We start from the raw sequence: 25,112 nt of genomic DNA, 5'->3' as shown, positions 1-25,112 counted from the left end.
ATCCTCTAGCAGCACTCTATTAAATCTTCCCACTTGAGCATTGTCTATTGGATGCCCTATTGCAGTTTTCCTATGCTTTATTCCATTCTGTATGACATATATTTCAAATTCCAAACTGAGGCCCGTTATCAGTTAAAACTTCCTCAGGGTAGCCCTCCATACAAAATACTTCCTCACAAAACTCCACCATAACTTTCGTCTTCACTTCATTTACCAAATTTACTTCTGGCCATTTCAAAAAGTAATTCATAAGTTGTATAGCATCTTTTTTCTTCCTTCCCGCCAACTCCAAGGGATCACATTCTTCCATTGCTACCTCCTACTATGCCCTTTAAAGAAAACCTGTTGTTATTGCAGAAGTCTCTCTCATCACATTACTTTTGTCACTTTGGGCACATGCCAAACACTCTCTCATAAACCTCTCGACATCCTAGGTTCAAGCTGTGGAACAGGGCTCAAGCATCAGGGTGTCATGACCCAAGCACCACTTACCTGAATTCAGGTTCCGCCACAGCAAAGACTAGGCCTCCCACTCACCTTCAGGGTAAGCCTCCACACTCAAAAGAACATGAGTGCGGGTGATTAGCTTGTAGAGGAGAGGGTGAAAGGAAGGGGAGAGAAGGGAAGAAGGAAACATGCTGGTCTTGAGATATGATGTACTTTTGTACTGTTTACAAGAGGACAGTCTGGGTTAGCTATACTTTACTGCAGACGGAACACTACACCGTATAGAAATAGAAAAACAGTATTGTACTCATGTATTATTTTTATCAATCTGTATCACGTACAATACACTGGACTCTTAGAAAACTACACTCACTATCCACATTACTTGAGTAGCTCTGAAGAAATAACTTATTCTTGTAGTGTTTCAAAAATAAACCATGCAACAGGCTTCATAATAACATCATTCCCAAGTCTCTGGTTAGCAGACTTATGGCCTGATTATGAGCCTGACAGTCCGTGGCATGGCGGTCCAGCCACTGTCGCATTGGTGGCCCGACCTCCCCATTACAAGTTGTTGCGGTTGTACCACCATTGTGGTGCGGCAGTATGAGGCGCAATATGCTTGGCAGGGCCGCTGTGGCCCCGCCAGGCATATTATTAATTTCCTCACTGCCAGTTGTCACATGGCAGTGAGCCTGCCATAAAACTGTTGGTGGTGAGGAAACTTAGGGGGCAGCACCCTGATGCCTCACTGCACATGGGTGCATGCAGGGGGCACATGGTGTGCCTCCTTGTCTGCATACAACCCCTGTTCCTGTTGCTGGAATGCACTGCGGCTGACCCATGGCTCTGCCTTTCTAAGGGCCTCATTATGAGTCTGGCGGTCCAGAGACTTGCAGACTCACGGGTGTGCCACTGGTGGTCTTCCAACTACCCTAGTGCAACCAGAGCCATTGTGTTGCCCTGGGAACACTGCAACCACTAGGGATCAGAGATGTTGCAATGGTCTTGAGTTGCCTCTGCACCATGGGGTGCATGCAGGGGTGCATATGTCCATGCCCTGTAGGTACTGTCTTTGGTGGTCCCATTGTGATGCCTATAGGCACCACCATTGGAACGCCAAAAGTATTGCTCACCAGGGACTTTAAAAGTCATAATATGGTGGGCAGTTTTTACACAGGTTTGGTGGTGCCACGGTGAGGCGGCCCCCCCTGTTGCATTGCCAAACTCGTAATAAGGTCCTAGGGTTCTCTTATGAGATTTGGAAAGGCACCACTGTGTGCCAGCTACCACTTGACCGCCTGCCTCGATTACAACTTATAATATAGCGGGCAAGTGGTGGTCGATTTTGGTGATGCAGGAGTGGGACGGTTGCTTGTGGCCCCGCTCCCACACTGCCAAAGTCGTAATCAGGCCCTAGGTCCACAGTTCACTAGGTTAAAAGCATAGTGTCCTCTTTTGTTAAGCACTTTCACAATGGGGATTAGTTGAGTGCAAAGCTGGTTTTTATACAGTCCTATTGCTGCTTAGGTTTTGTTTATGTAGCTTGTTTGTCCTGTGCCTATTCTTTAAATAGGCTGAAGTATGCACTCAATATAGAGGCTTATTACGATGTCAGTTGGTAAGCCTCCGCAGGCTTGCCAGCATTGGTCTTTATGCATGATGTTACGTCAGATGCAGTCATTCCGACCACAGTATTATGATGCACTGCAAGGTATGGCTTGCTGACCAACGCAGTTCTTCCGAATCCGACTGGAAATTCCAACCACAACGGTTTCGCAAAGGTTGAATGGAGCAGATCCAAGCCCGACGCTGGAACCGACCGTCCTATTATGATGCATATTTCAGATGTTCCGTCTGTGTCGATCAAACCACCTTATTTGAGCTGGCAAAAGTGGAGGCATATAAGTCCGAAACTCACCACAACATGCTTCCACATTTCATGTGCAGGCATGGAGCCCACGCGCATGTCATATGCTTCTGTACCTAATGGATGGCCAGCAAAATCAGAACCGTTCCAGACATCGCCCTGGTAAGTGATACACCTAACCCTACACCAATGGTCTTTAAACTTCTTAATGCTGCACCCCCCCTGTAACAAGAATTTAAATTTCTACGGGCCGCCATCATTTTTTTCACATTAATTCAGCTAAATTGGCAATATTTAAATATGTCTAAAATATTTAAACATTGCAGTTAATGCCCTCTTTACACAAACTCCTAGTCAGGAAATAATTGACAAAAGTTAACAAGGTGTCTTACTGCCGCTCATGCTCCTAACACTTAAAACACAACATGATGCTTCTCTTGGCCAGAGACTGCCCCCCCCCCTGATATCACTTAAGCAGACCCCCCCAGGATATAGCGGCATGGATTAGCAAATTTAGCGGCACAAATATGGAAATTTAGTGGCACAAATATGGAAATTTAGCTGCATTTTTGTGGCACTTTATTTTACTCATAATCATTCATTTTCAGCCTTAAATCAATGTTATGTTATGTTATGTTATGTTATGTTATGTTAATAATTTTCTAAAGCGCACAGCTGCCCCAGCAAAGGGGCGTCCCGGCGCTACCAAATCTGAATAACACATTGCCCAGAGGAGTCATCACAGCTATAATCAGTCCCAAGCTATATTAAAGGGAAGAGGATGGTTTTAATGGAAACTGTTTTAGCAGAGTAATCCGCTTTGAAATAGACAGCCTGGAATATGGAACAGAGGAAGCAGCCCACAGGTGAAGGCTGTTATCCCTAGGAAAGGCAATCCTCCATTTGCTTTATTGTAGGTTCTGAGTATTATCACTTAAGGGTCAATTGCTAGACCCTCGGAAAAAAACACCTGCATACTATAAAGAATTGACTGTGGCAGCCTCCTCCATGATAATGACGTTAGCCGATGCAGCAGAGCTAGGTGGAACATGGGATGAGATCTGTGCGTGGGATAAGGAACGCAAGACCAGCGAGAATCCGAAGGCGGAGCTATTAGCTTTGCCGGGGCGTATTATCACTTACATGCATTCTCTTATGCCACCGTGAAGAGTGGACTGGGACAAGTTGACTGTGTGTCGTCAGAAGAAAGACGAAAGTGTGTTTGATTTCTTTACTAGGTTTGAAGGAGTGTTTGGGGATTTTATTGGGCAAGATCTGTCACACAAGGGTAGTGTTTGTTTGTTCGTTAACAGGTTTGCCACTAATTTGCTTCCCCTGATTGCGAATAGGTTGCACACTTTGGAAAGTACTTGAACTACCTCATCCCTGTCAGTAATTTTGAGTATGGCACTGTACTATGAGCATAGGGAGAATGAGGACAAAGAGGAGGTGGAGAAAAAGTCAAAGGAGTTGAAGACAAGAGTTTTGATGACACAAGTGGCGAGGGGAAATGGTAGAGGTTCGGGTCCGCCCAGCGGGGGTCTCGGTCTGACAGGAACAGTACTCTGGGTACAACCAATGTGCATACTGTAAAAAGGAGGGCCATTGGCGAAGTGAGTGTCGGAGTTGTTGCAGAAAGCTGAGGCCACAAGAGGAAGGGGTTTTAGAGGATGCGGTAGAAGAGGAGGAGGCTGAGGAGAGGGGCAATCTGAAAAGAACTATTTTGATGAAACTCAGGGAAGGCAGTACTATCATGAGGACTATGACATGGACAAAGTGATGGGTTGTCCCAAAGCTAGGACAGCCAGGGACAGGGTGAGGGACCAGTTCTGGTGCCTGTAGATCAGCACGGACCCTATGTCACTGCAGATTTGCAATGTACGGACAAGAAAATGTTAGTTGATACAGGGGCTATGAATAGCTCTGTTTCCCGTTCACTAGTCCCGGGGGCAGCTGTGACTGGCCAAATCAATGTTTTGTTAGGTTTCTCAGGTATGCTGGTAGTTAGCCCCATTTCCAAGCCTCTTGCTCTGACTGTTGGTCCCTTTACGGTAGATTTGCCATTCCTGTTAACGACAAATTGTGAGGAGAATTTGATGGGATTGGATTTGTTGAAGAGATTGCATGCCACCATCCTTTGTTCCCCAGATGGTGTTTACATGACCGTTGGGCCACAAGTGGCTTGTGCAAAACAATGCTTTGTTAAAGATGCACCCCTCCCCGCTGAATTCAAAGAGGTAGCTTGTGGGTAACAGGAGATACAGATGTGGGGTTACTTCAGATACCACCGGTCTCTATTAAGATCAAAGATAATGCTGTATTGCCACGTGTTCCTCAGTATAAGAGTTCACAGGCAGGAGAAAAGGTCTTATTGCGAATAATACAGGATCTGGTTTAGTCAGGTGTGTTTGAGGATGTGTGTAAAAGCCCTATCCTTCCGATTCTCAAGAAGGCACCATTGGACTCTTCTGATGCTCATCCTGACGGCTATCACTTTGTAATTGACCTCAGAGAGGTTAATAAAATTGTAGTGCCTCAAAATCCTGTAGTCCCAGACATTACCACGATATTGACAATGATTCTCTCCTCAGCCAAATAATTTTCCGTGATCAACTTAAAGAATTCTTTCTTTAGTATTCAGATCCATACAGACAGCAGATATCTTTCTGGAGTCGCCCTAGCCGTCAGGAGATTTAGATTCTGTTGTGCTCCTCATGGCTATACAGAAAGTTCTAGTCAAGCCTTAAAGACTCAATTGGATTCTTTGGTACTTCGCCCTGGTAATGCATTATTGAAGTACGTTGATGACCTCCTTGTGGCCTTTGATACTGAAGATGGTTGTAATGAACCCACTGTTAAATTGCTGTTGCATTTGGCACACCATGGCCATAAGGTGTCCCTTTCCAAATTTCAATATTGTCGACAGGAGGTTACCTACTTAGGTCACCTACTGCCGAAGGAGGGTTGCAGACTAACACCTGAACGCATAGCGGCTATCACTAATATACCTGTTCCTAAGCCCCAACATGAAGTAAATGCATTTATTGGCATTACCTCGTATTGTCAATACAGGAATCCAAATTATTTCCTACTAACGAAACCCCTCCTTTACCTGACTACCAAAGAAGTGCATGAGCCCCTGCCTTGGACATCTACATGCCAGCAAGCTTTTGAGCAATTAAAGGTTGCGCTTTGCTCTGCTCCTGTGCTTGGTACGCCTGATTACCAGAAGCCTTTTGTGCTCTAAGTACATGAGGTGAATGTCTTAAAGCAGGGTTTTGGTGGTAAGCAAAGACCCCGTGCTTATTTTTCGCCATTTTGGATAACGTCACCAGAGTTCTCCTGAGCTGCCTAATAGCTGTTGCGGTGGTTTCTATCAGGTAATCGGCAGGGCTCGTTCTTGATACTGACCTCACAGTAATGGTACTTCATGCTGTGGACATGCTTTTGAATAAGACAAAGACCCAGCACCTTACTAGTGCATGTCTGACTGGATATGAACTAACGTTGTTTGCTCCACACATTATCATCAAAAGATTTGCCACTCTGAACCCAGCCATGTTACTACCCATCCCTTCGATGAGTAATGATACAGATGCAAGTGATTGTGTGTATAGAACAGAAGAGGAGACAAAAGGACGGGTAGACCTTACTGATGTTCCCCTATCTGACCCCCAAGGGGAACTATATGTCGATGGCTTTTGTTTCAAATTACCAGATGGCACCACCAAAGCAGAATATGCAATTACAACATTGCGCACTGTAGTTGAGACATCTCGTGTCCCATACCAATCAGCCTAAGCTGCAGAGTTGGTTGCCCTTCTTCGGGCTTGTGAGTTGAGTGAGGGACTGACTGTCAATATCTACACTGACAGCCAGTACACCTTTGGTGTCGCCCATAATTTTGGACGTCTCTTGGTGGAGAGAGGGTTCTTGACCTCAGATGGATTACGAATACAGATTGGCCCATTGATTTGTCAGCTTTAACACTTCCTGATAGGTTAGCAATAATAAAATGTAGTGCCCAAAAAGCAATAACAGATGACGTAGGGAGAGGAAATGTGTTTGTATCTCAAACAGCTAAAGAGACAGCTAGAATAAAGATAAAAAACATGTTTGTGGCAGGTCCTGCTAGGTGGGTCCCAGATAATGGAATGTTCGAGGACACATTAGAAAGCGTTAAAGAAATCCAGAGTGAGGCAACACTAGATGTATTAGTAATATAGCAGGAGATTACAGGGTTCCTAGATGAGGATGGGTGCTGGACGGATAAGTCGGAGAAACAGAGGTGGATGCTACCCAATGCATACGTGCAACCAGTGGTTACCATGGCTCACGGCCCAGCTCACATTAGTGCCAAAGGAATATGTAAGGTGTTGGATCCAGTATGGCAGAACGACAATATTTCCAAAGCAGTCACTCATTTAGTGAAACACTGTACTTTGCACCACCTTCCTTGCCTTTCGAGGCTCTCCAGATGGATTTCATCGAAGTGGAACGAGTAAACAATTTGAAGTATGTGCTAGTAGTGATTTGTGCATTCAGTAAATGGATTGAGGTTTATCCCGCTAAAGAGAATATGGCTAAGGCAATGGCGAAGGCACTCCTAAAGGAGTTCTTCCCGAGGTTTCGGATTGCCTCGCTTGATCTGGAGGGACAACGGAAGTAACTTCAATTCAAAGGGCATCCAATTGGTGTGCGAAGGTTTGCACATTAAGCAGAAGTTTCATGTAGCAAACCACCCCCAGTCAGCAGGCCTGGTTGAGATGTACAATGGTACTCTCAAACTGAAGTTAGCGAAGATACAAGAAAACACAGGATTGCGATGGCCAGATGTGTTACCTTTGGCTCTGTTATCTACTAGGGCAACTGCACACTCTAGAACAGGGTTGTCACCATATGAAGTGGTCTTCGGCCGCCCTGCTAATATCTGGGGCGTTCCAAGGACCAATCGCTTCTCAGAGTTAGAGTCCCCATGATTGTGTATTACCTGTATGGATTAACTACAGATCTTTGTTCTATTCATAAACAAATTCAGGAGAGACTGCAGCCGTTACCAGATGGGCCCGGGCATCAACTAAAGCCCGTAGATTACGTGCTCATCAAGAACTTCCAGAGGAAGAGCTGCCTGGAGCCTCGTTGGGAAGGGCCACTGTTGGTTCTCCTTGCCAGTCACACTGCGGTGAAGCTCGACGGCCGGAAGCACTAGGTGCATGTGACCCACTTCAAAAAAGTTCCTCTCCCACTTCCCCACGAAAAGTGGGTACTAGACGGCATTAATGACCAGGAGGGGGAACGGGTGCCCTGATTCGCTCCCTTCTCTGATGCCCGATTGAGGTGGGTGCAGACGGACGAAGAGAGTGATGCTGCCCTGCTCGAGGTGGTCCCCTCAGAGATAAGGGCTGCCCCAGTTACTCTCACTTCTGATCCACAAGAATCTGAGTCTCAGGGCCCACCTGACCCTGAGTTTCACCCCCTTTTTGTTGACGAAACAGTGCCTGGAGTCACCAGGTGTAATCTGCGCCCTCGGCGGAAGGATAGTGTACCAGAGGGACAGTCTAGGAGCTAGGGAAGGACATGAGACCAGGTTGTAGGTACTGTGTCTAAGGTGCCTGCGATAGAGTAGGGTGAGCTGAGCTGGTACACTGCCCTAGACGCTGGACAGGATCGTTGAGTGTACTTACCCAGGAGGGAGGGTGCCCTATCCTGACAGAAGGATTTATTTTCAGCAAGGGCTGCAATCGCACATCTCCTCCGAGGGATTGCTTCATATCACCGGCGTTGATGAACAATAGGAGTCTACTAGCAAGGCTCTGACAGACGTTGGGTGACTTGTGCCCCTCTGGTGGGTTGTATTTCGTGGCTAAAATAGATAAGGCTCTTCCCATGTGCCTTTTGGCCCCACTACTAGGGCAGAGTAGTCCTGGTTGGCCTAGCGAGTCTACTAGGAGTAAGATAGTAGTAATGATCTTCTTTCTCATGCTATTAATAATAATGTTTGGTGTGGGATGGTATTTAGAAGAAAACCATCCAGCACACACATTGATAGGGACTATGCCGGCTCCACCTGAGCACCTGTTCATTACGTTAGCCCCACACAAGGAGAGACATAGACAGACATATGTCGAAAATGCTTTCCTGCAAATGCTTCACCAAGTACACCATACGTCAAATCCCACTAATTGCTGGGTGTACGGGTTACTCCCCTCTATGATGCATAAGAATGATTTACTGGTGTCTTTACCCTTGTAGTATTTAGGTAGCTGTGAGGCAAGGTTCCAGTTGCTTTCTATGGTATATATTCATTATCATGCTAACGCTATGGATATGATGGAGTCTGATTATCAAGCAGCGTCAGAGTATTTAGTAGTACACCAGGGTTATACTCCCGGGACAGGAGGAAAGGAGGGTACTTTGCATCCAGATGCTTGCATGAATGTCTTTGAGAATAACAGAAATGTCACTTGGCTGCAAATTAAAATGCTGGATTTCAAGGGATTAAATGCCATTGAATACTTTAAATGTTTCCATGCACGAAATTTCACTGAAAATGAAATGATGCCCGTACCTGTAATTCATACTGCAGCTAGTTTCTGAGTTGAAGGTTCTGGGAAAATTCCAGTTGGACTAAGCAGCTGTAATTACACCTATAAATTGAACACTACTAGCAGCCCACCTTTGCTCACAACCCCTAATGTATACTTCGTTTGTGGAGCACATGCTTATACCTGGCAACCTAGAGGATGGTCTGGCCAGTGTTATCTCTCTTTCCTTTTACCTCCCGTTTACATTGCACCATCCAACTATCACAAAGACCATAGACTGCAGCAGAAAAGTGTCCACTTATCTCGAGTACGGAGAGTTATTGATAAGGCAGTCATTGATCAGACTGATACTACTTTACAGCAATTCATGGATGCTATGAAGGGTATTCTGCCTTTCTGGGGACCTATGCATAACAGTCTTAGCATTTGCCGCCTCACAAGAGTTGTAGAAGGAGTTATCAACACTACAGCAGGCATACTCACTAATATTACAGCTGAGCTTCAGGCTACCAGACTTGTTGCTCTTCAAAATCAGATGGTTTAGACATCATCCTTGCAGATAGGGATGGAGCTTGTTGTGTCACCGGTAGCAGTTGCTGCGTTTACATCCCAGACCACACCCCTAATGTATATACCGCTATCCAGAAGCTTTATAGGCTTTCATCTGATATTCATCAGGACAATGGTTCATGGTACTTGACAGGGTGGGTCTGGGGTCTGATATCCTGGGGTTGGAAGATACTTATTTTTCAAGTGGCTTTTGCAGGTATCATCTTCACATGCTGCCTATGTGTTAATTGCCTTCCAGCGAGTTGTACCTATTGTGTGAGCAAACTCACCCCTACCCTTAAATTGGCAGGACAGGATAACAAAGTCTCCACTATGATGATGTAAGAAATACAGGATAAGATGCTGATTAATGAGGGTATTTTTGAATACTAAAGATATTTTGTTATACATATGCTGCTTTGGTTTCCTTTTTATTCAAGTGACTATACATGTACCCCCCCTCCCTGCTTAGAATTGTAAAGACCCTACCGGATAGCATCAATAAATCATTTAGCCTCCACTGCTAAAAGGAGGGTCTGTTAGGCTTGAAAACCCCATTCTCGTTATGCACTTGTTCCATGCTATATTAGGTTAGCAGTGTGCGGCCAAATTAGACACCATTTGTATCCATGTTATGCAACCCACTGAGTTATCGGTGCTAAGTGCGAGCTTCAGTTAAGAAGTTTGACTCCATTTTGTATTTCGCAATCCCTATTAGGCTGTGTCTGAACTAGGCCTCATTATTCGTCTTGCTTGCCTCAGCCGAACACTGTATTTAGGTATTATTTTCTTTTCTGTTCAAGGTTGCCTTCTGACTTACTAATGAACAGGCCATTCTGCTTACTTGCATACCTATCCGTGTGTGTAGCTCTGCTCCCACGTTAGGAGACGCTAAGACCCAGCAGGGCAACCTTGAGACAGTGATAGTGTGTACCCATATAGCAGGTGGTAGCCCATCGTTCTGTGCCTCCTTTATTCACGTTCGGCCTAAGCCGGTAACTTTCCACTGTGGGCGTGGTTGGAGGTTCTTGGGAGGAATGGTTATGCGTTGCAGACTGTTGGGGGGGGTCAGTCCCTCGGCGAACATCTTAAATGCAGGTCAGATTGGACTCCTCTGCACAGTATTGCTAATAAACAACTGTTTGTATTCTCAACTGTCTGACCGACTCTTTATTTGGTAGAAGGTGAGTAGGTGATTGTAGATATCCCGGATGCCCCCCTAAGGGCCACTTCCTTCAAGCTTGGGGCTCAATGACCCATACCTTTTGGAAGGGCTGAAAATCTACCTTTGTGGCCTTCTGGTCATACCAGAGTTACATCACCTCTTGGCTGGCCTCAAGCTTACTTTTAGTCTTCTTCCAGAAGCTGTGCATCTGGATTTGGAGGGCCTGCATTATTATTATTTATTTTAATATTATTTATTTGACTTATAAAGTGCACTGTCACCTTGCAGGCATCCTGGCGCTGACTGGCTCAAAAGGGCGGGCGAGTATCAGGCGAGACGTGACAGAGCAGTACAATTACTTGGGAAACAGCCAGGTTTTGATCTTTCTCCTAAAAGGGAGAAGTTCCCTGGTTTGCCTAATCTCGAACGGGAGCAGATTCCATAGTTTGGCAGCGGCCACCTCAAAGGATCTACCCCCTGCTCTAACCTTCCTAAATCTAGGCACCTTCACCAGCCTAGCCACTGAGGATCGAAGCCGCCTGGTTGGTGTATACCAGGCAAATTTCGATTGCAGGGAAACAGGGCCAGTTCCATGGAGGGCTCTAAAAACCAGGCAGAGGGCCTTAAATTGTACCCTCTGTCTCAGAAGTAGCCAGTGCAGTTTCGCTAGGGCAGCCGGCCCATGTGCTCTTCTAGGAAGCCCCAGAACGAACCTGGCGGCCGCTGATTGCATTCGTTGGAGCCGATCCAACAAAAAACCAGGGGACTCCAACAGTAGGGCATTACAATAATCCAGCGTACTGAGGATTGTGCACCTTGCCACTTGAGCACGTGCCTGAGATGGTAGAAGTGGCAGGATTTTCCGCAGAGACCGCAGAATAGCAAAGCAGCAGGCGGTCGTTTTTTTTACATGAGTCTCCATGCTAAGCTCCTGATCAAGCATCACTCCTAAGTTACGGACTTATTCCACAGGCTGTTACTCAGGAGGCCAAAAGTTTTCTGGAAACGGGTGGGGGATCTTATTCCCAGCGCTAAAGAGCACCTCCGTCTTCCCAGCGTTAAACTGAAGGTAGTTATTCTTTAGCCAACGTGACGTATCCAGCAGACAATTTTGGAATACCTCCACAGGTGTCGACTCCTCTCCCTCAAAGGAGAGGATCATCTGCGTATCGTCAGCGTAGTTTACAATCTTGATTTTATAGGTTTTAATAAGTGTGATCAGAGGTCTTAAATATAGATTAAAAAGGATGGGACTGATTGCTGAACCTTGTGGAACCCCATGAGGCAACTGAGAGAACGCCGATTGAAAGGGGGGTAAGGACACCGCCTGCTGCCTATCCTGCAGAAATGACCGAAACCACGTCAGGGTGCTACCTCTCACCCCAGCATCAGATAAACGGTCCAGCAGGATCCAATGGTTGACCGTATCAAAGGCGGCAGACATGTCAAGCAGGATCAGAAACGCTGCCTGTCCCCTGTCTGCACGCCTCTGAAGCACGTCCACGGCGGTGACCAAGGCCGTTTCGGTCCCATGAGCCGGCCGGAAGCCAAATTGATCGTCCACATGTAGCTGACTACATTCTGGGGGCTTCTAGGGAGCTTGCTCCCACCCCTCCTTCACAAGGCTCAGAGGTCCTCTTCCGGAGTGTCCATTAAGGAGTTCTAAGGACCTTAACCCTACTCCTTTCAGTCGTACCTCCTGGGCAGCAAAAAGAAGGCATGGCAAGAGGATATCCCACTTATGCCTCATTGGCTCTTGCATGCCCATATTTATGCCCCCCAGGGTCTTTTTGAATCATTCAACTAGACTGTTGACTTGGGGGTAATTGAGTTTGGTGAAGTTGTATGTTCTGCGACACCCATCCCACACTGACTTCATGCATGCGGACATGAAGTTAGTGCCTTTGTCTGACATAACCTCCTTGGGTAACCCGCCTCGGGTAAACTTCCCCATAAGAGCTCTTTCCACCACAGGTGCAGTCACTGTCCTCAGAGGGATGAGATGGCATGGTACACCAAGACCAGGTCAAACTTGTTCCTGAGGGCTCTCTTGGGATGCTAAGTTCCAATGACGCCAATGCCCACCCTTTTGAAAGGGGTGGCAATTATCAGTAGTGGGATCAGGAGAGCTTTGTACTTTTTCCCCGATGTAACACTGGCCTGGCAGGTGGGACAGTACCTGCAGAATGTAATTGAGGCTGTCTTCATTTAGGGGCAATAAAAGTAGGAGATTAGCTTGTCGAAGGTCTTGTCTTTCCCCGAATGGCCTGCCAGAAGAATGGACCAGTAACACTGGGGGACCCCCAGCACACAGGCTGGTCCAGGACCAGGAGTCCCAGGCTCACTGTAAAGGAGATCATTCTCCAAGCAGAAAAGGTGATCCCCGGAGGCTTCACCTGCTGCATGAGCCGAGGCCTTTTGCTTCAAACCCTCAAGAGTAAGATGTTCTTTCTGTGCTTGGTAGAATTCCTCCTTGGTGGGCCCACCCTCAACTTGGCAAGGTATAAGCTTCGGTAGGTCACAGAGGGTCATTGGCAGCTGTCTGGGCCATTCTTCCAGTCCCCAGACTCCTTTGACTCCGTTTCAGGCAGCCATGGTTCATGTGGTCATACAAACCAACGTAGGCAATCCCATCATCTCCAATTGAGACTGGAGCCATACCTTCCTCCAGGCAGTGTTGTCCAGGTCATTGCCTAACAGACAAACTTCAGGCATGGCAGGGCTCACAGCGACTTTCAGAGAGCCTGATACTCCCCTCTCAAAGGGAGCCAGAGACATCTGTAGAGGAGTCTCTCGATTATCAGCGACTATGACTTGGTGGAATGTGTTCTGAAGGACCTGCTCTGCAGACACCAGCTAGGACCTGACAGTCATCATACTAGCTTCTGTGTCTCGGAAAGTCTCCACCCGTTGCCTGTTAATGGTGACCCACTGCTGATACTTTGAAGTATTAGATGGCATGTGAGCTTTTCATACAATATTTCTAGCCCCTAGGGAAACTAAGAGGTACAAAAGGGGGTGGTGATGGACGTAGAATCTGAACCAATCAAACACTCACACCCAGTCAACAGATCTGGGTTTAATCCATCACCGTTCTTTAGCCCACTCTGCAACCCCAGTTCAGACATGGCCATATGCAAATCAGTCTGACCCTGTGCCTCATGGGAACAGTCCAGCCCGAACTGCCAAGCCATGCCTTCACTGGACCAAAAACAAGGTTCAGAGGACCGGTTTCTGGCATTTCAATCATCTTCCGCCCGGCTTGCTTGAATCCAGTGGCAAAGTGAGCAAGGGACTCACGTCTGAGCATACCATGCAAACTTAAGGCGAACAAAGCGGTACAAAAGGGGGTGGTGATGGATGTCGCATCTGAACCAATCAAACACTCACACCCAGTCAACAGATCTGGGTTTAATCCATCACCAATCCTTAGCCCACTCTGCCACCCCAGTTCAGACATGGCCATATGCAAATCAGTCTGACCCTGTGCCTCATGGGAACAGTCCAGCCCGAACTGCCAAGCCATGCCTTCCATGGACCGGAAACAAGGTTCCGAGGACTGGTTTCTGGGTTTTCAGCCGTCGTCAGACCGGCTTGCTTGAATCCAGTGGCAAAGTGAGAAAGGGACTCACGTCTGAGCACACCCTGCCAACTTATGGTGAACAAAGCGGTACAAAAGAGGGTGGTGATGGACGTAGCATCTGAACCAATCAAACACTCACATCCAGTCAAGAGATCTGGGTTTAATCCATCACCGTTCTTTAGCCCACTCTGCCGCCCCAGTTCAGACATGGCCATATGCAAATCAGGCTGACCCTGTGCCTCATGGGAACAGTCCAGCCCGAACTGCCAAGCCATGCCTTCCCTGGACCGGAAACAAGCTTCAGAGGACCGGTTTCTGGCATTTCAACCGTCTTCAGCCCGGCTTGCTTGAATCCAGTGGGAAAGTGGGCAAGGGACTAACGTCTGAGCATACCCTGCCAACTTATGGTGAACGAAGCGGTACAAAAGGGGGTGGTGATGGACGTAGCATCTGAACCAATCAAACACTCACACCCAGTCAACAGATCTGGGTTTAATCCATCACCGTTCTTTAGCCCACTCTGCCACCCCAGTTCAGACATGGCCATATGCAAATCAGTCTGACCCTGTGCCTCATGGGAACAGTCCAGCCCGAACTGCTAAGCCATGGCTTCCCTGGACCGGAAACAAGGCTCCGAGGACCGGTTTCTGGCATTTCAGCCGTCTTCAGCCCGGCTTGTTTGAATCCAGTGGCAAAGTGAGCAAGGGATTCACGGCTGAGCATACCCTGCCAACCTATGGCGAACAAAGCGGTACAAAAGGGGGTGGTGATGGACATAGCATCTGACCCAATCAAACACTCACACCCAGTCAACAGATCTGGGTTTAATTCATCACCGTTCTTTAGCCCACTCTGCCACCCCAGTTCAGCTCCGTCCATCACCACCCCCTTTTGTACCACTTTGTTCGCCAAAAGTTGGCAGTGTATGCTCAGACGTGAGTCCCTTGCTCACTTTGCCACTGGATTCAAGCAAGCCGGGCTGAAGACAGCTGAAATTCTAGAAACCGGTCCTCGGAATCTTGTTTACGCTCCAGGGAAGGCATGGCTTGGCAGTTCGGGCTGGACTGTTCCCATGAGGCACAGGGTCAGACTGATTTGCATATGGCCATGTCTGAACTGGGGTGGCAGAGTGGGCTAAAGATTGGTGATGGATTAAACGCAGATCTGTTGACTGGGTGTGAGTGTTTGATAGGTTCAGATGCACCGTCCATCACCACCCCCTTTTTTACCCCTAGGGAAACTAATCGCAGCTCTATCTGTACCCCAGAAGTGGATCTATCTCCTCCATGAGTGCTACACTCACCAACCCTGGTGTCTGCTCCCCAGTGGGGACTATTCCCTCTTTGGACATTTAAAGTCATCCTTCATGTGCCCATACTTGTAGCACTCAGTATATTTGCGTACAAACCTCCCTGCCTTGTGATCGAAGAAACCCTTCTCCTTCAGATCGGACTGGATCTGCTGGGTACCACTATTCCCTTGGGAATTACTGTTGGGACCTTTTGATCAATCAATCAAGGATTTATAAAGTGCAGTAAAGTCACCCATGAGGGTCGCAAGGTAGTGGGTTTGCTAACTGTTTCGTGGTGATCTGTTCTTTCAAGCAGGCCGTTTTTGAGTCCTTTCCTGAATTGCCACAGCCAAGAGGCGGTCCTGAGAAGCACTGGAAGGTCATTCCAAGCTTTGGCCATTAGGTGTGAGAATGACACGTCCTCCGCTGCGACTTCGACGGTTCCGGGGAGGCTCTGCAAGGAAGAGATAGATGGATGGTAGGGGTCTGGTTGATTGGGGAAAAGTCATGTGTTTGTTAATATATGCTGGTCCTTCTTTGTGCAGGACATTGTAGGCCTGAGTCTACATCTTGAAGTGGCATCGCTTCAGGATTCAGAGCCAGTGTAGCTTCTTGAGGTGGGGAGTGATGTGGGTCCATCTGGGGAGGACGAGGATGAGTCTTGCCACTGAGTATTGAGATTTCCTTGTTTCTAGGTTTGTCTCCCTCCTCTTTCTTCTGCTGGGAACACTGACCACCTTTCTGGGTGTCCCCCAATCTACCTTCTTTTACACTGTGATGCTAGTCCAGAGGTCCGCCTCCTAAGCAAGCATCCTGGGGTCAGTCAGTTTACTGAGGACTAAGTGCTGGTGCAACTCTGTAAAATAGATATTAAGCTTGTGCTCTCTCATGATTTAATAATATAATCCATTATAATCTCTGATTTGCTACCCTTCACCAGCCATTCAGCACCTATCCAGGATTGGTTGGGGAGTTTCTGTCTGTCCCAGATCTGTTGACTGGGTGTGAGTGTTTGATTGGTTCAGATGCTCCGTCCAACACAACCCCATTTTGTACCACTTTGTTTGCCATAAGTTGGCAGGGTATGCTCAGAAGTGAGTCCCTTGCTCACTTTGCCACTGGATTCAAGGAAGCCGGGCTGAAGACGGCTGAAATGCAAGAAACCGGTCCTCAGAAGTTTGTTTCCGGTCCAGGGAAGGCATGGCTTGGCAGTTCGGGCTGGACTGTTCCCATGAGGCACTGGGTCATACTGATTTGCATATGGCCATGTCTGAACTAAAGAACAGTGATGGATTAAACCCAGATCTGTTGACTGGGTGTGAGTGTTTGATTGGTTCAGATGCTCTGTCCATCACCACCCCCTTTGGTACCACTTTGTTTGCCATAATGACACTTGTAAAGCGCACTGTTACCCCATCTCAGGGTGTCCTGGCGCTGAAGACCGCTGGGGAACCCGTCCTGGCTTTCCCTGTGAGATGGTCCCTTCTGGGTATCTCCAAGGTGAAACCAGGCATCCCCGGCGTCTGTGGGGGGCCGTTGTAGAGATGAGGCAAGCTTAATGCCCAGAGTTGCCGAGTGTGATCCCTGGTTAGAGTAGGCACCGAGGCGAGAATTATCGAGTCCGTTGACCGAGGTCCACGACCCTGCCGCGTCGGGAATTGAACCCTGGTCCCGGGCTGTTCTCTGCTTCTGGGTCTGCTGCCTCTAACCAGTGAGCCACACCACTCCCATAAGTTGGCAGGGTATGCTCAGACGTGAGTCCCTTGCTCACTTTGCCACTGGATTCAAGCAAGCCGGGCTGAAGACGGCTGAAATGCCAGAAACCGGTCCTCTGAAGCTTGTTTCCGGTCCAGGGAAGGCATGGCTTGGCAGTTCGGGCTGGACTGTTCCAATGAGGCACAGGGTCAGACTGATTTTCATATGGCCATGTCTGAACTGGGGTGGCAGAGTGGGCTAAAGAACGGTGATGGATTAAACCCAGATCTGTTGACTGGGTGTGAGTGTTTGATTGGTTCAGATGCTCCGTCTATCACCACCCCCTTTTGTGCCACTTTGTTTGCCATAATGACACTTGTAAAGCGCACTGTTACCCCATCTCGGGGTGTCCTGGCGCTGAAGCCCGCTGGGGAACCCGTCCTGGCTTTCCCTGTGAGATGGTCCCTTCTGGGTATCTCCAAGGTGAAACCAGGCATCCCCGGCGTCTGTGGGGGGCCGTTGTAGAGATGAGGCAAGCTTAATGCCCAGAGTTGCCGAGTGTGATCCCTGGTTAGAGTAGGCACCGAGGCGAGAATTATCGAGTCCGTTGACCGAGGTCCACGACCCTGCCGCGTCGGGAATTGAACCCTGGTCCCGGGCTGTTCTCTGCTTCTGGGTCTGCTGCCTCTAACCAGTGAGCCACACCACTCCCATAAGTTGGCAGGGTATGCTCAGACGTGAGTCCCTTGCTCACTTTGCCACTGGATTCAAGCAAGCCGGGCTGAAGACGGCTGAAATGCCAGAAACCGGTCCTCTGAAGCTTGTTTCCGGTCCAGGGAAGGCATGGCTTGGCAGTTCGGGCTGGACTGTTCCAATGAGGCACAGGGTCAGACTGATTTTCATATGGCCATGTCTGAACTGGGGTGGCAGAGTGGGCTAAAGAACGGTGATGGATTAAACCCAGATCTGTTGACTGGGTGTGAGTGTTTGATTGGTTCAGATGCTCCGTCTATCACCACCCCCTTTTGTGCCACTTTGTTCCCCATAAGTTGGCAGGGTATGCTCAGACGTGAGTCCCTTGCTCACTTTGCCACTGGATTCAAGCAAGCCGGGCTGAAGAAGGCTGAAATGCCAGAAACCGGTCCTTGGAAGCTTGTTTCCGGTCCAGGGAAGGCATGGCTTGGCAGTTCGGGCTGGACTGTTCCCATGAGGCACAGGGTCAGACTGATTTGCATATGGCCATGTCTGAACTGGGGTGGCAGAGTGGGCTAAAGATTGGTGATGGATTAAACCCAGATCTGTTGACTGGGTGTGAGTGTTTGATAGGTTCAGATGCACCGTCCATCACCACCCCCTTTTGTACCCCTAGGGAAACTAATCGCAGCTCTATCTGTACCCCAGACGTGGATCTATCTCCTTCATGAGTGCTACACTCACCAACCCTGGTGTCTGCTCCCCAGTGGGGACTATTCCCTCTTTGGACATTTAAAGTCACCCTTCATGTGCCCATACTTGTAGCACTCAGTATATTGGCGTACAAACCTCCCTGTCTTGTGATCGAAGAAACCCTTCTCCTTCAGATCGGACTGGATCTGCTGGGTACCACTATTACCTTGGGAATTACTGTTGGGACCTTTTGATCAATCAATCAAGGATTTATAAAGTGCAGTAAAGTCACCCATGAGGGTCGCAAGGTAGTGGGTTTGCTAACTGTTTCGTGGTGATCTGTTCTTTCAAGCAGACCGTTTTTGAGTCCTTTCCTGAATTGCCACAGCCAAGAGGCGGTCCTGAGAAGCACTGGAAGGTCATTCCAAGCTTTGGCCATTAGGTGTGAGAATGACATGTCCTCCGCTGCGACTTCGACGGTTCTGGGGAGGCTCTGCGAGGAAGAGATAGACGGATGGTAGGGGTCTGGGTGATTGGGGAAAAGTCATGTGTTTGTTAATGTATGCTGGTCCTTCTTTGTGCAGGACTTTGTATGCCTGAGTCTACATCTTGAAGTGGCATCGCTTCAGGATTCAGAGCCAGTGTAGCTTCTTGAGGTGGGGAGTGATGTGGGTCCATCTGGGGAGGACGAGGATGAGTCTTGCCACTGAGTATTGAGATTTCCTTGTTTCTAGGTTTGTCTCCCTCCTCTTTCTTCTGCTGGGAACACTGACCACCTTTCTGGGTGTCCCCCAATCTACCTTCTTTTACACTGTGATGCTAGTCCAGAGGTCCGCCTCCTAAGCAAGCATCCTGGGGTCAGTCAGTTTACTGAGGACTAAGTGCTGGTGCAACTCTGTAAAATAGATATTAAGCTTGTGCTCTCTCATGATTTAATAATATAATCCATTATAATCTCTAATTTGCTACCCTTCACCAGCCATTTAGCACCTATCCAGGATTGGTTGGGGAGTTTTACTTGGTCTGGTCCCCAACCTCTAGAGTTAGAAGTGTGTCCCTCCCAGTGTTCCTTGGTAACCAGATGAACCTTGAGTGCAACCTCATTAGCCACTTATCAATGTCATCTCCCACCACATAATTGGGCTCCAAATCCTTAGGTATATAAATCTTTTGTTGTCATCTCGTACTACATTTGTGCTGCCACCATCACTGATGGAGTCAGCCTGTCTGGCCTTGATCTCCAGGTCTTTCAAGCTCAGATCGTGAGCAAGGAGCAGTTTCTTATTGGTAAATACTCAGTCCACCTCAGCCGCTTTCGCCATCTGTAGCTTGAACTGCTTCTCCTTTGTCTCTTCCTCAGCTCCTCCGAGGATAGGCCATAGGTTGAGACACTGTTTCCCGCTCTCTCCAGTAGCTCTAATTCAATGGGTTTCCCCCTATACTTCTGCAGGTAGCTCCTCAGAGGTACCCTCCATGGGTTCCTCTGTCTCATCGTTCTCTTGGGAATGGAGCACTACCCTGGCCACCAGTGCATTCTGGAACTCGCAACTTCTTGGTGGCTCCTTGGGTAGGTACCCCATCCTTTTGCAAAAGCCTCACAACAGGACCACTGTGTAATATTCCAGCTTTTCCAGCTCGAAATCCATAGCTAGCTCCAGGTGAAAAGCTGGCCAGAGACATGATGTTGAGGTTGAATCAAAAGTTGCACAGCAAGAAAAGAAAATAATCTAATCAGTCTTGAGTGTGGATAAGTAGTGTTCACTTAGGTATTGTATGGCACTGCACAAACAAAAGTCCTATCCTTGCTGCTGATCACCAATGTTAGAAACCGGGTCTCTAGTTGGCAGAGTTATGCCCCATTGTCCAATTTCAGACCATGATCCTAGTAAAGGTAAGTCACAACATAGAAAAAATTATCCTGCGCTCATCCTTGGTAGCTTGGGGCAGAGCAGTCAGGCTTAACTTAGAAGGCAAAGTATAAAGTATTTGTGCAACGGCTCAAACCCCAACAGAATGAAGCACCACAAAAGGACTCCACGCCGTGTTAGAAATTTAAACTCTGATTTTATATAAATAATAGTAGACCTAAGACAATAAGAATCTTCACGGTTAACATTGAAGTACATAGTTAGGTGGATTCAAAATGTCAGAAGAGGGCTTGGAAGCAACCAGCGATTTAATGAGTTATTTGGTCTCACTAGACCAGTACAAAGTCAAGCGTTCAGGCAGGTCATGAGGGAGCGGACCATTAGCAGGGACCTCCTTGGATCTACTGAGCAAATACCTTGATCCAGGTGATGCTGTTACATGGCTACATAGCTCACGCTGTGGACATGATAAGTAGGGATCTCCCAAGTAGTTGCGATGAGGCGCAGAACCCACTGCACGCAACAGTAAGAGTACACAGTTTCTGACTCACACTGTGATACAGATATGCCAAACCCGATGTGGATGTGCAACTTCAGGAGTTTGAGCCCCCTCAAGGCCTCACTTCCAATGGGCCAGGACTGGGATGGCACCACTTTGCAGGGCAGACTTCCAATGCAAAGATTCCAGGCGCAGATGCAGGTGGTTCAAGTCTTTGATATCCCTGTGACTTGGTAACAGGAGGCAAGCCAGCAAGCCCTTGGAGTTACTCTGGGTTCAAGTGCTTCTCACCCAGTCAGTAGAACAGTAAGCAGCAGTGCGGCTCATCACGACAAGAGCACAGCAAGGCAGATTTCAGCAGAGTAGCGGTCCGGCAGTGTAGCAGTCATTTGAGCAGCACAGCGCCTCTTCTTCCAGATAGAGTGGTCGCAGGTCAGAAGTGTATTTGTTTGTTAGTGCCAGAGATCCAGTACGTTTACTCAGCGGTGTGTTTCAAGTGGGGGAAACTTTAAAGAAACCTTTGAACCACACAGGGGATCGCTCCTTCCTGCCTTCGCTTCAGACACACTACAGGGGGTAAGCAATCCTTCTGGTGGGGACAGGACACTGCGGTGTCGGTGTCAGCTCTTCCCACACATTCTCCTCGGATGGGCCATTTGCATAGAGATGGCCACTCAGGTACACCTATTCTTCCTTGGTGGTTGTGGCAGGAATGCCGGAAGTTAGCTGTCATCCACCCCAGAAGTGTATTCCAGAGTCAGACAGCAAGCACCGAGGGGCTAAGCGCGTAAATGTCAAGTTTCTGAAAGTGAGTAAGCACAGCTTGTGTGCACTCAATTAACTAGTTCAGACTTTTTATGCAAAGAGTTGCAATACAATATTAAACAATCTACATTTTTTGTGTGCACCAGACGAGGGGTTCTGCAAACCACCTAATTCTAAATGAAAGCAAATACCTAGATTGGTATTTAGGTGAACTCAGTGCACTACAGTTGTGTCACTTATTAGTGGACTGTAATCATTGCTATTGAAAAAATTGAATGTATAGGCTAATACAATATATCAACATTAATCCATAAACGAATCAATTAAATCCAAAATTATAAGAAAATCTTCTTGAGCTTCAATAGTTGAAAATCTGCGTAATTTATTTCTGTATAAAGCAGATCGACTTCAAAATCAAAGAATTGTTGTAGTTTGAATTCAGCATACGAAAACAATTATCAGAATTTCCCAATGCATTTCGGGCTTAAAACAAGAGCCCTTCGCCAGGGGAATCTGTAACAAGTACATGAATATCGCAATTTCTATACAATAACAATGTGGACACATTTATTTCAATAGCAATGATTACAGTACACTAATAAGTGACACAACTGTAGTTACCAGGTTTAGAGGAGCGAGCACAAGCACTTTGGCACTGGTTAGCAGTGGTAAAGTGTGCTGAGTCCTAAAACCAGCAACGGCTAATTCAGAGAAATGGAGAAAGGCATGCAAAAAATTATGGCAGACCACCCTAAGGCTGGCAGGTCCAACATAAAATAATTAAATCTTTATTTATGTATGCTTGTAGTGTTTCACTTTCAAATGTTGAATTAGGTCTGCATTCATTGCACTAATGTGTGATATTGTTCCACTTTTCCTTTGAGGAATTATTAAAAATACTTGTTATATTAAGAGTATAAACAATTCCTTCCAGAGCAGCTGTAGGACGTGTAGTAGCCACCTTAAAACAAGCATGTGACCTGACAACAAGGAATCGCAAACCGGGAAACTTCACTGAGGACATCAAAAATATTTTTTTATGGGTAGGAAATCACTGGCCGGATTTATTAGGTCTATCACTAACTTCTTCTGGTAATGTCACCCAGTATTAAAAGGGAGTAGGCGCAAGACAAAATATAGGCCTCAATGAACTCACCCAACCCCCCCCCCCCACCCAATCAGATATCCATAATTTGCTATATAGTACCGAGATTATGGTATTTTAATTGGTACTCTCCAGGAGCTGTTGTGATTTTCTACAAAAGAAGTACAAACTGTGTACCAGGCATATTACAAATCTTACCCATGTCATCTCAGGGCATATGCTGCTTTGTATCCAAGAGCTGACCTCTGCTGACCTTGTTGCTTGTAGCTGGAAGAAGAATGGTCTTGGAATGAGGAGCCTACATTATGAAGACCGTTTTGAGTACCCATATCTGCTGGATACAGGGAGTGTCTGAGAGTTGTACCATTGGTTGATCGTGGTGCAGGAACCTAAAGCTCTCTGACCCTCCCATCAGCACGACTGAAGGGAAGCCACTCCTTAGATCCGACTAAGAAATGATCACTCAAGAGTCAACGCTTACATGACCTTCTTGAAACTTGTTCAGGTTTGCAACATGTTCTGACTGCAAAGCCCCAGGCTTGACATCTGGTCTAGTGACGGTCTTCATAAACTACAGTCGGCTAAAACCCAACAACTGTACACCCCCACTCATTGTATCTGGGTTCGTGCAGCTCTCCTCCGCCAACTACTGCTAGAGAAAAAGAAGTCAGTACAAAGGTAACTTTCCAAAATCGTCCAGCTTCCAATTTAAGAATTATTTTTCTTCAGTTTCATTAGATGCTCCATAGCCTTTCATTTCTAAATGTCCTTACAAATTTACATCTAATGAAACTGTTATTTTTCACACTTTAATCAGTTATTACAAATATCTGTTTGCCCGTTTTTATAATGTACTTTATTGTGTAACTTGACAGTGTCCTTGTTAACATACACCTCTCCACAGCCTCTGCCATGACGGCTAACTGGAATCCTTAATCTCTGCTGGCAAATATCTCAACTCATCCATGTTAAACCAGTGGCCACTGTCACATTCCCCGTTATTATCAGGCTATTGGGCCATTAACTGTTTAGTCAGCGATGTACACATTAATTGCTACTTCTTTATCGATGCATATAATTCTTTAATGCTTTCCTAACTTCCTCATTTTTCAAAGTATAAATGAAAGGATTCACCAAAGGTGAAATCATGGTACCAGTCAGTTGCACTAGTTTATAAACCGTCATTGAAATATTCAGTACTGGACTCAAGTCAAGAAAAATAGCAGTTCCATAACAAATTGTTACTACAGCTAGGTGAGAGCTACAGGTGGAAAAAGTCTTAGATCTCCCTTTTTTTGATGGGATGTGTAGGATAGTAGAAATAATGACGCTGTAAGACAGAGCAGTCAACCCCACTGAGACCATCAGAACAGTAATGGCCGAAACAATACTGGTGTATTGGAGCAGTTGAGTGTCAACACAAGCCAGTCTCATGATTTCAAAAGGATCACAAAAGAAGTGGTTTATAATATTAGGACCACAAAATGGTAGTCCGGTTATAACTATAGTCGGGTAAAGAAGACAAAGAATAGACCCCAGCAAAGATGCAATGACAAGTTGTGTGCAGCGTCTCTTAGTCATGATAGTGGTGTAGCGCAGTGGATTAGAGATTGCCATGTAGCGATCATAAGACATAATGGGCAGAAGGAACACAACATTGGCAATAATATAATAAAAGAGGAAGAACTGGATAAAGCAGTAGACTTTTGATATGGATGTGTGCGACTGGAATATCTGCACTGTTAGTAGAGGGACAAAGTTTAAGATGTTCACTATCTCTAACAAGGATAGGATCCAGAGGAAGAAGTACATGGGGGTATGAAGACGCTGGTCCATGCTTATTAGAAGTATAATCACAATATTTGCTACAAGTGCAACTATGTAAAGCAACACGTGAATCGTTAAAAGTGGAATTTGTAGTCCAGAACAATCAGTTAGTCCCAGGAGAATGAATTCTCGTACCATGGTTTTGTTCTTCAGTTCCATTCTAGGTCCACAGTGTGCCTGAGGGAAAGAGGCATATTAAAATATTACTTATAGATCAATATTCATGAAATATGAACATTTATGTCATATTTGTACCAAGATTACATTATATGCAAAACTGCAAAAATCTGATGTTATTTCGAAGGCTAGAAAAACATTGGGGGCCTCATTTATGAGAAATAACGCATCGCTGCGTGAAAGCAGCGATGCGTCACTTCTCAGTGCGCACTCCTTGAGACATTCCTGATGCGTCATATTTACAGTATGATGCATCATGTCGCAAGGAGTTACAGATACGTCAGTATTTCTGACCTATCTGTAAGCGCAAAAGTGACGCATTGCTGGAGTGTGTCATGTG

The sequence above is a fragment of the Lissotriton vulgaris genome, chromosome 5 (genome assembly GCF_964263255.1).
Source record: "Lissotriton vulgaris chromosome 5, aLisVul1.2, whole genome shotgun sequence".
In the NCBI taxonomy this organism is placed as follows: domain Eukaryota; kingdom Metazoa; phylum Chordata; class Amphibia; order Caudata; family Salamandridae; genus Lissotriton; species Lissotriton vulgaris.
The sequence above is the reverse complement of the archived record's forward strand: the minus strand, read 5'-3'. Positions refer to the sequence as shown.